Source organism: Leopardus geoffroyi, chromosome A1, assembly GCF_018350155.1.
Source record: "Leopardus geoffroyi isolate Oge1 chromosome A1, O.geoffroyi_Oge1_pat1.0, whole genome shotgun sequence".
In the NCBI taxonomy this organism is placed as follows: domain Eukaryota; kingdom Metazoa; phylum Chordata; class Mammalia; order Carnivora; family Felidae; genus Leopardus; species Leopardus geoffroyi.
The window spans coordinates 192687339-192702110 of NC_059326.1; positions in this window are offsets into that span (position 1 = coordinate 192687339).

Consider the following 14772-nt stretch of genomic DNA (forward strand, 5'->3'; position numbering starts at 1 on the left):
GAGACACAGAATCGGAAACAGGCTCCAGGCTCTGAGCCATCAGCCCAGAGCCCGACGCGGGGCTCGAACTCACGGGCCGCGAGATCGTGACCTGGCTGAAGTCGGACGCTCAACCGACTGCGCCACCCAGGCGCCCCCACAAAGCGATTATTACACTCGCCAAAATTAAAATTATCCCAATATTCAAGAAATGTGTTTACAGTTGGCTTATGCAAATGAAGTGCCAAACAAGGTCTACGTGCCGCGTTTATTAATTTCTCTTAAATGTTTTTATTTATTTTTATTTTATTTATTTATTTTTTTTCCTTAAATGTTTTTAAAAGTCCCTTAAAATATGCCACAGTTTCCTTTCCTCCCTCCCTCAATCGTCATGACACTGATTTGAATCTAACTCATTTCGACAGATATTTATTGAGTGCTTGACTGCTTTATACCAGGCACTGGGCTAAATGTTTTGCTACTTTTAACAATAACAATGACTACCCTTTCTTTAGTCTTACTGTGTGCCAGGCTTTGTGTTAGCGTTTTGTATATTTTGTGTCAGATTCCCCTTAGGTAGATATTGTTGTCTCTATTTCCTTCCTTCCTTCCTCCCTTCCTTCCTCCCTCTTCCTTCCTTCCTCCTTCCTTCCTTCTTCCCTTCCTTCCTCCTTCCTTCCTCCTCCCTTCCTTCCTCCTTCCTTCCTCCCTCCCTTCCTCCTTCCTTCCTTCCTCCCTCCCTTCCTCCTTCCTTCCTTCCTCCCTCCCTTCATCCTTCCTTTTCTTTCTTCCTTCCTCCCTTCATCCTTCCTTCCTTTTCTTCCTTCCTCCTTCCTTCCTTCCTCCTTCCTTCCTTCCTCCTTCCTTCCTTCCTCCCTTCACCCTCCCTTCCTTTTCTTCCTTCCTCCTTCATTCCTTCCTCCCTTTCCCTGCCCCCTCCCCCCTCCTTCCTTCCTCCTTCCTTCCTTCCTTCCTTCCTTCCTTCCTTCCTTCCTTGTAGTTGAAGTGCCAAGAAAGCAGGGGAGCAAGTAACCTGCTCAAGGTCACACAACTAGGAAGCAATAGAACTAGGTTTTATTTTTTGTATTTTTTAAAGTTTAATAATTGAGAGAGAGAGGGAGAGAGAGAGAGAGCAAGCAGGGGAGGGGCAGAGAGACAGGGAGAGAGAGATAATCTTAAGCAGGCTCTGCACTGTCAGCATAGAGTCCGATGCAGGGTTCGAACTCACCAACTGTGAGATCATGACCTGAGCTGAAATCAAGAGTCCGATGCTTAACCCATTGAGCCACCCAGGTGCCCCCAGAACTGGGTTTTAAACAAAGCACTGATGGCTCCAGAGTTATCCTTTCCCTGCCTCCCATGATGCAGATAGAGAGACTGCATCCTCAGTCAGAGGGAATTGGGGAGGATGCTTGTGGAGAAGGGCTCGTGAAGGGCTCCCCAAGGGCCAGGATGAAAGACTATGTCTTTAACCGTGATCAGCTGGATTAAATTCTACTTCCCGAGACCATGTGAAATGGGACTTAAAAAAAGGAGAACGAGATGGGAAAGGTGAAACACTGAACTCATTTTATCCTAAAGTGACTGTCTATATGCATATGGTTATTTGTTCTATTCAGGTCACATGTAAACTGGGAGTTGGATAGTGGGTCAGCGCATGGAGCTTTATAACAAAGTTCACTCTGTGAACTAGCCCAATTCTTTGAGCTGTGAAGGACAGAAACCCAACCGTAATGGGCTTAAGCAAAAATTATTTATTGGCTCAGTTCACTGAAAAGCCGGGGAGTGGTGGTAGAGGGCGGGCCATAACTTCAGGCACAGCTAGGTCCAGAGGACCAACATGTGAGGAGTATCATCATACACCAGGCACCAAGGCAAACTCTTTACAGTGACCCTCATACTGTCTTCCCAGATAAGCAGCATCACTTTCCCATTCTACAATTGAAGAAACTGAAGTTCAGGGAGATTAAGTGACTTCCTCAAGGTCAATGCAACTAGCAGGTTGTAGAATCAAGACTTGAATCCAGTTCTGTTTGGAATTTGTCTGATTCCAAAGCTGGACCTTTTGCTACTAGGCAAACCCTGGCTCCCTGACTAATAGAAATCCCCATGACTGTGCTAGAGGCACTACAATAGCCCATGGCAAGTCCTGCTTAACAGATCTGCATGGTGACCACAAGGATCTGCCTCCAGATCCAGTTTCCTGTGTCCCTAGCCTGTGGGAAACACAAACATTCTAAAGCAGCCATTTCCTAACCTCTGCTAACTATGGCACTTTTCTTTATTCTTTAGGGGCATTATGTTCTAGGGGATACAAAGGGGCTTGTGGGCAAACTATTCATCTGCTGATACATCCAACCAATATTTCTTGAGCACCTACTGTGTACCAGGTGCCTGAGCTAAGTGAGCTCTGTGTTGAAACTCACATCGGCCTCAATTACCATTGCCCCCACCTTACAGAAGACAGAGAAGTTGGGAACTTGCCCAAGTTTGCATGACTGGTGAAGGGCAGAACTGCAGTTTAAACCCAGGTGGTCTGACTCTAGAGCCTGTGTATTCTGTTTGAAGAACTGAATAATGTAGTGACACAATGTAGTAAGAAAGATGGAGACATGAAAGACAGTTGTGAAAAGGAAACAGTCATGAAGAGAGGGGTGGTGAAGTCCGCTGGGAGATGGCCACACTCTGTCACGCCATGCAGCAATTAAACAGAATGTGTGTGTATGGATGTGCAGATGATCTCCTAAGTATGCTACTGGAGAAAAATCAGGTTGCAGAACAATATACACAGTATGATAGCACTTATGTAAAACAAAATATTGTAATCTAAATGCACCGAAACACTTTGGGGGAAAAATGACGCCAAACAGAAGATTAAAATTACAGATTTCCATCGTCAAAAAACTAAAAATAGAACTACCCTACGACCCAGCAATTGCACTACTAGGCATTTATCCACGGGATACAGGTGTGCTGTTTCAAAGGGACATGCACCCCTATGTTTATAGCAGCACTACCAACAATAGCCAAAGTATGGAAAGAGCCCAAATGTCCATCGATGGATGAATGGATAAAGAAAATGGATGATGGATGTATGGATGTAGGGACACACACACACAATGGAGTATTACTTGGCAACCAAAAAGAATGAAGTCTTGCTATTTGCAACTATGTGGATGGAACTAGAGGGTATTATGCTAAGTGAAATTAGTCAGAGAAAGATAAACATCCTATGACTTCACTCATCTGAGGACTTTAAGAGACAAAACAGATGAACATAAGGGAAGGGAAACAAAAATAATATAAAAACAGGGAGGGGGACAAAACAGAAGAGACTCATAAATATGGAGAACTGAGGGTTGCTGGAGGGGTGGTGGAAGGGGGGATGAGCTAAATGGGTAAGGGGCACTAAAGAATCTACTCCTCAAATCATTGTTGCAGTATGCTAACTAATTTGGATGTAAATTTTAAAAAATAAAAAATAAAATTAAAAAAAATTACAGATTTCCAGGGGTGCCTGGTGGCTCAGTTGGTTAAGGATTCGACTCTTGATTTTGGCTCAGGTCATGATCTCATGGTTCAGTTTGAGCCCCACATGCTGACAGTGTGGAGCCTGCTTGGGATTCTCTCCTTCCCTCTCTCTCTCTCTGTCCTCCCTTGCTCATGCACGTGTGCGCATGTTTCTTCTCTCTCTAAAAATAAACAAACATCTAAATAAATGCAGATTTCCAGACCTCGCTACAGCCTCTATAGAGGTGGGCCTGTGAACCAGCATTTTGAAAGGTTCTTCAGATACATTTTTTTTTCAACACACAAAATTCAATTGTATTTCTATACACTGGCATGGAAAAGATGAAAAGGAGATTAAGAAAAACAACTCCGCTTACAAAGGCATCATAAAGAATAAAATACCAGGAATAAATTTAACAAAAATGTAAAACATCATTGAAAGAAATTGAAGACCGAAGTGGAAAGACATCCTATGTTTGTGGGTAATACGCTCCCAAATTGTTTGCAAATTTGATGCAATTCCTACAAAGTCTATCTACAAATTCAATGCAATTCCTACAAAGTCAAAGCTGGAGTCTTTTCAGAAATTGACAAGTTGACCTTAAAATTCATATGGAAACATTAGGGACCCAGATCAGCCAAAACAATCTTGAAAAGTACAAAGTTGGAGGATTCATGACTTGCTGATTTTAAAATTTACTAGCTATAGTAAAAGCAGTGTGGTACTGGGATAAAGAGAGACATTTCCCCAGAAAAAACAAAACAAAACATGCAAATGACCAATAAACACATGAAAAGATGCTCAACATCATTTAGTCACCAGGAAATGCAAATCAAAACAATGCAAATGAGATTTCACTTCCCACACAGTACATGACTGATGACTGTAATCAAAGACAAGTGTTGGAGGGGGTCCTGACCCTTGATTTTGGCTCAGGTCACAATCTCTCAGTTCATGGGTTTGAGCCCTGCATCAGACATCTGTGCTGATGATGCACAGCCTCCTTGGGATTCTCCCTCTCCCTCTCTCTCTCTCTCTGTCTCTGTCCCTCTCCCACTGGTGCTGTCTCTATCTCTCTCAAAATAAGTAAATAAACATAAAAAAAAAAAAACGGGGCACCCCGGGTGGCTCAGGCAGTTAAGCCTCCAACTTTGGCTCAGGTCATGATCTCACCATTTGTGAGTTCGAGCCCCACGTAGGGCTCTGTGCTGACGGCTCAGAGCCTGGAGCCTGCTTCAGATTCTGTGTCTCCCTCTCTCTCTCTTCCTCCACAACTCATGCTCTGTCTCTCTCTTTCTCAAAAATAAGCATTAAGGGGGACCTGGGTGGCGCAGTCGGTTAAGCGTCCGACTTCAGCCAGGTCACGATCTCGCGGTCTGTGTGTTCGAGCCCCGCGTCGGGCTCTGGGCTGATGGCTCAGAGCCTGGAGCCTGTTTCCGATTCTGTGTCTCCCTCTCTCTCTGCCCCTCCCCCGTTCATGCTCTGTCTCTCTCTGTCCCAAAAATAAATAAACGTTGAAAAAAAAATTAAAAAAAAATAAGCATTAAAAAATATAAATTAAAAAAAAAAGTGTTGGAGAGGGTGTGGAGAAACTAGAACCCTTTAATAGTGCTGATGGGAATGAGAAATGGTGCAGCCTCTGTGGAAAAGCTTGACGGATCCTCAAAAATTTAAACATAGAATTACCATAGGATAAAGCAATTCCATTTCTGGGTAGATACCCAGAAGAAGTGAAAGCAGGGACTCCAACAGATATTTGTATACCCATGTTCACAGCAGCATTATTCACAATAACCAAAAGGTGGAGGCAACTCAAATATCCATCAGTGGACAAGCAGATAAATATTATGACGTACAGCCATACAATGGAATATTATTCAGCAATAAAAAGAAGCTTTGTACCAATACAGGCTATAACATGATAAGCCTTGAAAACATTATGATAAATGAAAGAAGCCAGACACAAAGAGTCATGTTGTATGGTTCCATTTACATCAAATGTCTGGAACAGGCAAATCCATAAAGACAGAATAAATGGTTGTCCAGGGCTGGGAGGTGAGGGGGGAAATGGGGAGTGACTGCTAAGGTGATAAGAATGTTCTGGAATTAGATAGTGGTGATGGCTGTGCAGCTATCATAATATGCTAACACGCACTCAATGGTACACTTTATGTGAATTCTGTCTCCATAAAACTGCATTTTTTTTTAAGTGCTTGTGAACCATTGGGAGAAAAGGGTCTGGAACTCAAGGGTAGGAGAGATTGGAGGTTCTTAGCCTGGGGGGTAGAGACTTCTAGGGATCTAGGAAGAGGCCTCAGGGAGCTTGGCACAAGAAGTCCCATGGCCAGTGATATAGGGTACATGTGCATTTCTCCAGGTCACAGTATCTTGGTGGGGTCCCTTACTCTGGTGAGGCGCAGAGGCCATGGGCAGGAGGATGTTACTCAGGGAGAGACAAGGAGGGGCACACCTTGAGATACACCAACTTGAGCTCTCCGCTCTGATACCTGGAGACCATTTAGTTCCATACCATCATTTTAAGTAGGAGGAAACTGGAGTCCAGAGAGAGGAAGAAACTTGCCAAAGGCTACAAGGCAGTCAGTGGCTAAAATAGAGCCCCTGGACCACCCTGCGTGCCCTTCCTAAACACACTTTCTCTACTGAACTTTCTCCCATGATGCCCCTGTGTCCCATTGACACTGTGAGGGAATTTGCCGTGGGTTTATCTGAGCTGCTGCTGTCACCCTGAGTATTGGTTCAGTGTGAGCCACTGGGGAGTAAGGAGAAATAATAAAAATAGCTACCATTAAGTTATTGAGGCCATTTGAGGAGACACTATTCCATGCTCTGTCTCAGCTCTCTTGACAATCTTATGAATTAGGTACTGGTATTTCTATCTACATTTCACATCTGGGGAAGTTGAGGCTTAGAGTGGTCACGCCTCTTACTCAAGCTCAAGTGGCAGGCTTTCCTCCAGGGTGCTGGGTGGTTTCCTGTGGAGGTTGCCCAGGGTAGGAGAAATGGTGATATCCTATCACATTGTTTGCCATCTAAATGTGATTAACAAACCAAAATTCTGTCCCCAGCACCATAGATAACAGATGTAGGGACATGCAAAAAGCTCAGGATGTGGGTCAGATGAGCCCGTCACAGTTTTTCCACCGACTGCCTGTGTGACCTTCCATGAATTCCTCTCCCTCTCTGAGTCTCAGCTTTCTTGGAAAAGATTTTCGAACCTGGATGAGCTTAAGAATCAGCAGAGCTGACTTTGAAAATGTTCTGTACAATGACAAGGATCAATCTTTAAAGCATGCTGTTCAACAAGGGAAGCAAGAAGCAAACACAAGTTCATGCATTATTATTTCATGAACATCAAGTCCCCAGCCAGGCACAACTAGTGTTAGAAGGCAGAGCGCTTGGGGCACCTGCGTGGCTCGGTCGGTTAAACATCTGACTTCCTTCAGTGCAGGTCACGATCTCGCAGTCTACTCCGTGAGCTTGAGCCCACATCCCCCGCTTCAGGCTCTGTGCTGACAGCTCAGAGCCTGGAGCCTGCTTCAGATTCTGTGTCTCCCTCTCTCTCTCTCTCTCTGCCCCTCCCCCATTCACGCTCTGTCTCGCTCTGTCTCTCAAAAATGAATTAAAAAAAAAAAGAAGAAGAAGGCAGAGCGGTTAGTATGACTTCTGGGGGAAGAGGGAGAGTGGTGTGATCCCGAAGGGGGTAAGGGAAATTTGGGGGTGTGGGCACTGTTCTGCTTCCTCACGGGGCGGCCAGGCACATGGGCATATTCATTTTACAGAAACTACTTGAGCCGTATGATCCCTTTTGATGCGCTTTTCAGGATGTATATTGTACATCACAACAAAAAAGTTAAAACCCTCAAAGATTCCTAAGTACCATTCCAGAAGTCACCCTAAAATTTGTTGTTGTTGTTGTTGTTTTTTCAAATTCTGCAGGTGACTTTCACAGAACTACTAGGAAATTGTTCTGGAGGGACTGATATTGTTTTGGAGATACTGATATTATGACCTACACTGTGGTTTTATTTAAAACAATATTTTTCAAGTTCTGCACACCTTTTTTTTCCACCAGGGGATCCTGGTCAGATCAAATGGTACTTAATACTTAGAAACAGCATTTCCTGGGAGGGAGTAAGCTTGTGCTATATTTTCATCTCTTCACCAGTGGACATTTGGGTTTTCAGTTTATACGATTATGATTAAGTTATTGCAAACACTTATGTACAGATTTTTGTACGCACATGAATCTTCATCTCATTGGTAAATAAAGGCTTAGAAACGAGATTGCCGGGTTTTATGATAAGTGATAAGTGTATGCTTAACTCTATAATTGTGAAACTATATTCTGAAGTGGTTGCATATTTTGCATTCCCACCACTGATGTATGAGTCACTGCATACCCTCATCAGCACGAGGTATTGTCAGCTTTCCCTTTCAATTTTAGCCATTCTAATACGTGTGTAGTAGGAGCTCATTATACTTTTAATTTTCATTTCCTTACTGACTAATTACAAGCATGTTTTCATTCTTATTTGCCATGCATATATCTTCTTTGGTGAAGTGTCTCTTCTAGCCTTTTGCCCGTTTTAACATTAGGTTTTCTTACTATTGAATTTTGCAAATTCTTTATGTTGAATACTAGTGATTTATCAGGTATACGATTTGTGGTTTATTTTTTCAGTTTCTTAACAATGTCTTTCAAAGTACAGAAGTTCTTAATTTCAATAAAGTCCAGTTTATCTTTTGTCTTTTGTGGATTGTGTTTCTGGTGTCTTGTCTAAGAACTCTTTGCCTGAGACATCAGAATTCTTGACATGGTTCTACAACTGACTGGCAGAGTGATTTTGAGCAAGCCCCTTCCCCTCTCCGGGCTTCTTTGTCTCCAGCTTGCAATGAAACCATTGCAGTAGGGGTTCTGTCAGAGCCTGTCTAGTTCTGCTATTTTAAGTCTAAATGGCAGTTCTAAGACTAATCATATTAAGGGCCCTATAATAAGAATAACTATAACTCCATTTTCTGAGCATTTCACAGGTGCTAGGCATTGAGGGACTTATACTGCATTATCTCTTTTCACTGTCACTTAAACCCATGAGAAGGGGTGCCTGGGTGGCTCAGTCGGTTGAGCGTCCGACTTCGGCTCAGGTCATGATCTCACGGTCTGTGAGTTCGAGCCCCGCGTCGGGCTCTGTGCTAACAGCTCAGTGCTAACAGCTCTGTGCTAACAGGTTCGGAAGAGCCTGGAGCCTGCTTCGGATTCTGTGTCTCCCTCTCTCTCTTCCCCTCCCCTGCTCATGCTCTCTCTCTGTCTCAAAAATAAATAAAAACATTAAAAAAAATTAAAAAAAAAAAACCCATGAGAAGTCCTATTATTAGTCACGTTTCCCCGAGGAAGTCACTGAGGTCAAGTCACTTGTCCAAGTGGCCAAGGCCACTTGCTACCCACCTGATCAGCACAGAGGTGGGACTCCAGCCTATCAGTCTAAATGGCCGTGGTGGTATGGTATGTGTGATGGCTGGGGGAACGGTCCCGTCTGAATGGCCCTCGTTACTTGGAGGAGAACCTTGGAGGGCGAGCAGAGGGTGGGGAAATTCTCTCAAGTGAGAAGGGAGGTGGGGCGGGTATAGGTGGTGGGAATTTACAGCCAGCAGATTCATAAAATCCTTGCATCTCCCTGTGGGTCACTGGGACCCCTCCGGACCCCCTCCCCTGATGGCCTCAAGAGGGCTGGATGGAGCCCTTAGTACAGGAAGCAGAGGAGTGAGGTGCGGGGAAGCTGGCAGGGCGCCAGATGCGTTCGCTGCACGCCAAGGGTGCACACGCGTTCGCTGGAGCGAGTGTGTGTGTGTGTGTGTGTGTGCGCGCGCGCGCCGGTGGAGAGCGTGACTGAGATTGGGCGTGACTGTGTGCGTCGTGAGTGTCTTTCTATTTACTAACTCACCAAGTAGCCCTGGAGAGCTGCGTGCCAGCCCCCTGCCTGGTGATACCGGCTGACACAAGAGCTGAGGACCTTGTCCGCCCTGCGGGAGCCGGCACTCCGGGGAGGGGAAGTGTTCAGGGGGCAGACCTTAAATCAAGCCGGAAAAAAAACAAAATTAACATCGTGGGTGCGTGTGTCTGGCTCTGGGACACTGTGCGCGTCATGGGCGCAGCAGGGATGTGGCGCACGCGCTCTCCCCTGCTCCGGGGGTGCAGCGGCCGGGGGCGCGGGGCGAGCCTGGAACCTGTCGGAAACCCCAGCGGACCGCGTCCAGCAGCTCGCCCGCGGTGGAAGGGGAGTGACCGGCCGGAGCAGCGGCCCCCGTCCGCCCTGGGCACCTGTCTTCTGAACTCGGGCCGAGCCAGTCCCTCCAGGAGAGCATCCCCCACCCCCACTCCCCGCCCCGAAGACTCTCTGCAAGCCCCAAACCAAGCTGACGTGAGCGCCAAAGGACACCACCTTTTAACTGATGAGGCAGGGGAGGCCCGCGGAGGGAGGGGCGGGCCCGCGTCCCGCAGGCAGTGGGGGCGGATCGGACACTTGCACTCGCGGCCCCTGAGTCCGCCACTCTGCCACTTGGCCGGTAGGTGGCGCTAGAGGCCAGGGTTAGGCGGGCGGCCCGCGCGTGGCGGGGCGGGGAGGGCAAGGCTTTGGGCTCTGGGGAAAGGGCCGCAAAAACATTCACTGCAGTTATTAAGCACTTGCTGTGTGCCAGACGGTGGTCTGGGGGCCTTTCACGCATTAGCATGTTTAACCCTCCCATTTTACAGATAAGGAAACTGAGGCTCAGAGATTCTTTTTTTTTTTTTTAATTTTTTTTTCAACGTTTATTTATTTTTGGGACAGAGAGAGACAGAGCATGAACGGGGGAGGGGCAGAGAGAGAGGGAGACACAGAATCGGAAACAGGCTCCAGGCTCTGAGCCATCAGCCCAGAGCCTGACGCGGGGCTCTAACTCACAGACCGCGAGATTGTGACCTGGCTGAAGTCGGACGCTTAACCGACTGCGCCACCCAGGCGCCCCTCAGAGATTCTTTTTAAGTACTTTCCTGTGGCCACCAAACTTTCTATGTGGCAGGACCATGGTCCCCCGCCCAGTTCAGGGGGCCAGGCAGTGCTCTCACACCAAGCACCTCACTGTACCGGGTGGGGGAAGCAGGGGTTGAGAGTTGGCCCAGTTCTTGCCGGGATGGGTTGCTGGCTCTGATGCCAGGTGATGTGAGCTGAGGGGTAGAACTGCCTCTGTGGCAGGAGGTGGTGGATATCCTGGGAGGAGGAGAGTGGCTGGGAGGAGCAGCAGGGGGTCTGAAGCCCTGCCCTTCCTCCCCTTTCTCCAGGGCCTCCCCAAGTCTTACCATATTCCACCTTGGGGTCTCGCACTTGGGCGCAAGAGGAGGTGCCCAGCCTTCCCTTTGCCCCTCTCCTCCCCAACCCCAGATGTACCTGTTCACCCTGTTCACAGCATGGCCCCTCTGGGAAGCCTTCTCTGACCACGGGGGCCCAAGAATCCTTCCCATCCTACCTGCTCCTGGAGGCGAAGTCCAGGTAGCCATCTTTGCAACAAGCTCCCCAGGCATCCTTCCTACCACTTGGTGAGGTATGGAACCACCTCCTCCAACCCAGCCTCCAGGTTTGCACCTGAAACCGGCAGGTGTTGCTTGCCTTTTTAAATACACCCGTTCAGTTCGCTCTCCCACAATGGGAAGCACATGGGCTCAGAGCAGGGCTCCTGGCACGCCCCCCCCCCCCCCCCAATCCCCATCCCCAGTCCCTGCCCAGAACCCAGGACAGTGGCTTGACAGGTCTATAGCCCTCATTCTGCAAATTGTTCAGAGCCCCCAGTAGGTGGCTCCCCCTAAGCACTGGGCAGAGGCTCTCAGTTCACCTCCTCTCTCGGCAGAGGCAGAAAATAAGCAGAAAACAGATATGAATTTCAGCCTCTGATTGAAAAATAAAACAGAGGGATAATAATGTGACAGTGGGAAGGGACGGCCCTCCCTCAGGAAGGCAGGGGGGAAAGTCCTCTCTGCGATAAGCCATTTGAGATGACACCTGGAGGGAGAGCCTTTTGAAGATCTGGGAATGGGGTTCCAGACACAGGAAGAGCCCGGTCCAGAGTCCCAGAGCGAGAATAAGCTGGGGAGGGGGTGGTGGTCCAGGGGGAAGAGAAGGCAGGCATGGCTGGAGTGCCCCAGAGCCAGGGCTGAGTTCAGAGAGGCCAGGAGGGCCTTGTGGGCGGAGCATGGGTTTGGAGTTTATTCTGCACAGAGAGGAAGCCCCCTGGAGAGTCCTAAGCAGGAGAGTGAGGTGCTCCATTTAATTTTAATCTCTCTGCTGCTGTGGTTCTGTTGCAAGTTTGCGGAGGGTTCCTCCCTCAGGGTCCCATAACCTCCCCCGCTCCTCCTCCCCATCAACAATCTGAAGCTGAGAACCCTTGGGGCACAGCTGGTAGCCAGGGCCCCTGACCCGGGCCAGCTCAGGTCTGCAGAGTTAATCCCCTGGCCCAGAGCAGCCTGTGATTAGCAGGCCCTGCCACTCCCTGCTGATAAACTCCCAGGCAGGTCTCCGGCTGGGAGAGAAGTGGAGAAATCAAAGCAGGCAGAGGAGGGGGTGCTCCGGGAGCAACCTAGGAAGCCTTATCTCTCCCCTTTTTAAGGTGCTGAGTTTCCTGGGTGAGAGCCGCTGCTGGGTCTGTCCCTCATTTGGCACTTTCATAGCCACTATCTTGGCCAGGGCCCAGAGTGGATTTTATGGAGCCCTACTTAAAGACGAGAAAACAAAGTTAGGTGCAGGGCTTCAGAAGGGGTGCTGTGCAGGGTAGCGCCTGGAGGCCAAAGCTTCTCCTCTGATCTCCTTCAGTCAGGGGAGTGAGCCCCACAGACAGATCAGACGCTGAGGCTCTGAGTGCCTGAAGGTTATGGGGTGAGCCAAGGAGTCTCCCCTGCTGTGTTTCCTGACTCCAGTCCAGGGCTCTTTCCCCCACCCAAGTCACCTAAAGATATAGTCGCCCCTTCTCCCTGCCCCAAGCTGCAAGGGGAAGGGTAGCACAGGGCATCCTGGAGATGCGTGGGCAGGTAGCTTGCTGGGGAGGAGAGGGTTCATCTTGGGGCTGTATCCCTGCCGGGCACAGGGTCCTGTGTGAGCCAGGATCTCCATCTCCCTATCAGACATTCCAAACCTGCATGTTCTGAACCAACTGGAGTTCCGAGCATCGTCTCAAGGACGTGGCTGAGAGTTGGAATCCCCAGGAACATGTTAAACTGCAGTTTCTGGGGCTCCAAGCCATAGAATCAGAACCGCCAGGGATGGGGCCGGGAATCTGTATCTTGAACACACTTGCTAGGTTCTTCTTTGGCACAGACGAGGCTGGGAAACACCGATCTGACCCTTGGCCCTGAGCCCTGGGTCAGGGGTGGGGGGGGGGGGTGTCTAACTACTATGTCAGATGGGGCTTCAACAGCGGTATCAAGGACAAAAAGGGCGAGTGTGTGTGCGTGCACAGGTGTCTAGGACAGGAGGCTGAGGGGCTGTGCCTGGGCTTGATTTCGGCCTCTAGAACTCCAGAGTGGAACCGCCTCAGGTTTTCCTTCTGCTCCCCTCAAGAAGGGAGTTCCTGAGACCTAGCACAGGAATCATTAAAACAGTTATTATTCTCTGGCGATCCTTTAGAGCACCTAGGCTGTGTGCACAGTCCTGTGAAGGAGCTGAGACCGTCATTCCGGGGCCAGATGAAGTAGGTGGGCCCAGAGAGGGTAGGGAACTTGTCAGAGGTCACCCAGCTGGTAACTGGCAAGGCTGGGATTTGACCCCAGGCATGTCTCATTCCAGAGTGCATATTTTTAGGCCTTTCTTTCTTTCTTTCTTTCTTTCTTTCTTTCTTTCTTTTTTTTTTTTTTTTTTTCTGCCCCTGCATTTCCTGTCTCTCTCAGTGACACTGAACCCCTCCTCTGTGCCGGTCAGAGAGCCTGGTGCCTTCTCTCCACCCTTTTGCTGTGCCAGTTGAACTAGGTACAGTGCGTGGCCACACTGTGCAAACTGTAAAGCTCTCTCTGGCCACAGAGGGTCTTGTGTGTTCACTCACCATGCTTCACTCACAGCCTCATTCACTTGCTTCACTCTCCAAGTTTGGGGGCGCAGCAGGGTTACCTGAGAACTCGTTAAAATTCGGATTGCCCAGCCTTCCCCCCAGAGATTCTGATTCAGGGCTGGTCCCGGGACTATGCATATTTTACAACTTCCCAGACTGTGTGCTGCAGTGGTTTAAACACTGCACTTTAAGATACACTGTAATAGAAGGGGCTGATGTCAGGAGAAAGGCACAGACATCATCTGGTGGCCAGAGTCTCAGATCATGAAAATTAAGATGTTCTTCCCATAAAAATGTACAAACCCACCTACCTCTAAGATTTTGCAGTTTTAGGCGATTCCTGGATCCTTGAAAGCCAACCGTGGATCCTTGCCCCCAGTGGAAGAACCATCGACTGGTCTAAAAGCCAGGCTTGGGCTCTTAGCTTACTTCTGCCATGTAGCCTCCCCTGACCTCTGTGTTGACACAGTGCTTAGTGAGGACATAACTCCATCAGGATAGCTGTTTACATATTTTCCTCCCCTCCTGGACTATGGGACTTGTGGTGGTCGTTTTCTCCCTCTTTCTAACCCATGATAAGGGTGTACTTCTCTTTGAGGTTAGGCATCACCAAGTGATTTACAGTGGCCAATAAAATGTTGGTGATACAAACTTTACGAGCCAGTGTGTGATTCACCATATTCTGTTCACCTTGCCAGTGACCTTGGAAACGCATGTGTAAGTGGAGGGGCCACCAGCTGCTGTCCCCGAGTGCCTGGCGGAACAGAAACTCCTGCTCACCTGTGTTGGGAACGTAGCATGAGTGTGAACTAAGCCTTGGTTGCGCTAAGCACTGGGTTGTTTGTCGCTGAAGGGCGACCTGGTGTGTCCTGATGGGTCAGGTGCTTTGACTCGATGAGCTTTGGGTCTCCAGTTCCTGGCACAGGCTGGGGCAGAGGAGGTGCTCAAAAATCACATGGGCTACCATTTATTAAGACCTTGCTAAGTGCCAGGCACCGTTCGCTGTTATCTTACCTAAAACTCCCACCAACCCTATAAGTCAGGTGTCGTTATTCCCGATTTACAGATGAGGGACATTTCTGGCTATCGAGTGGCCTTAGAACCCACACCTCTGTCCTCCAGCACCCCGTCTGCAGCGCCACTTGTGACCCAAGAGACAACTGGGCTGGTGTTTTTTCTTGCTGCTCACTAAGCCA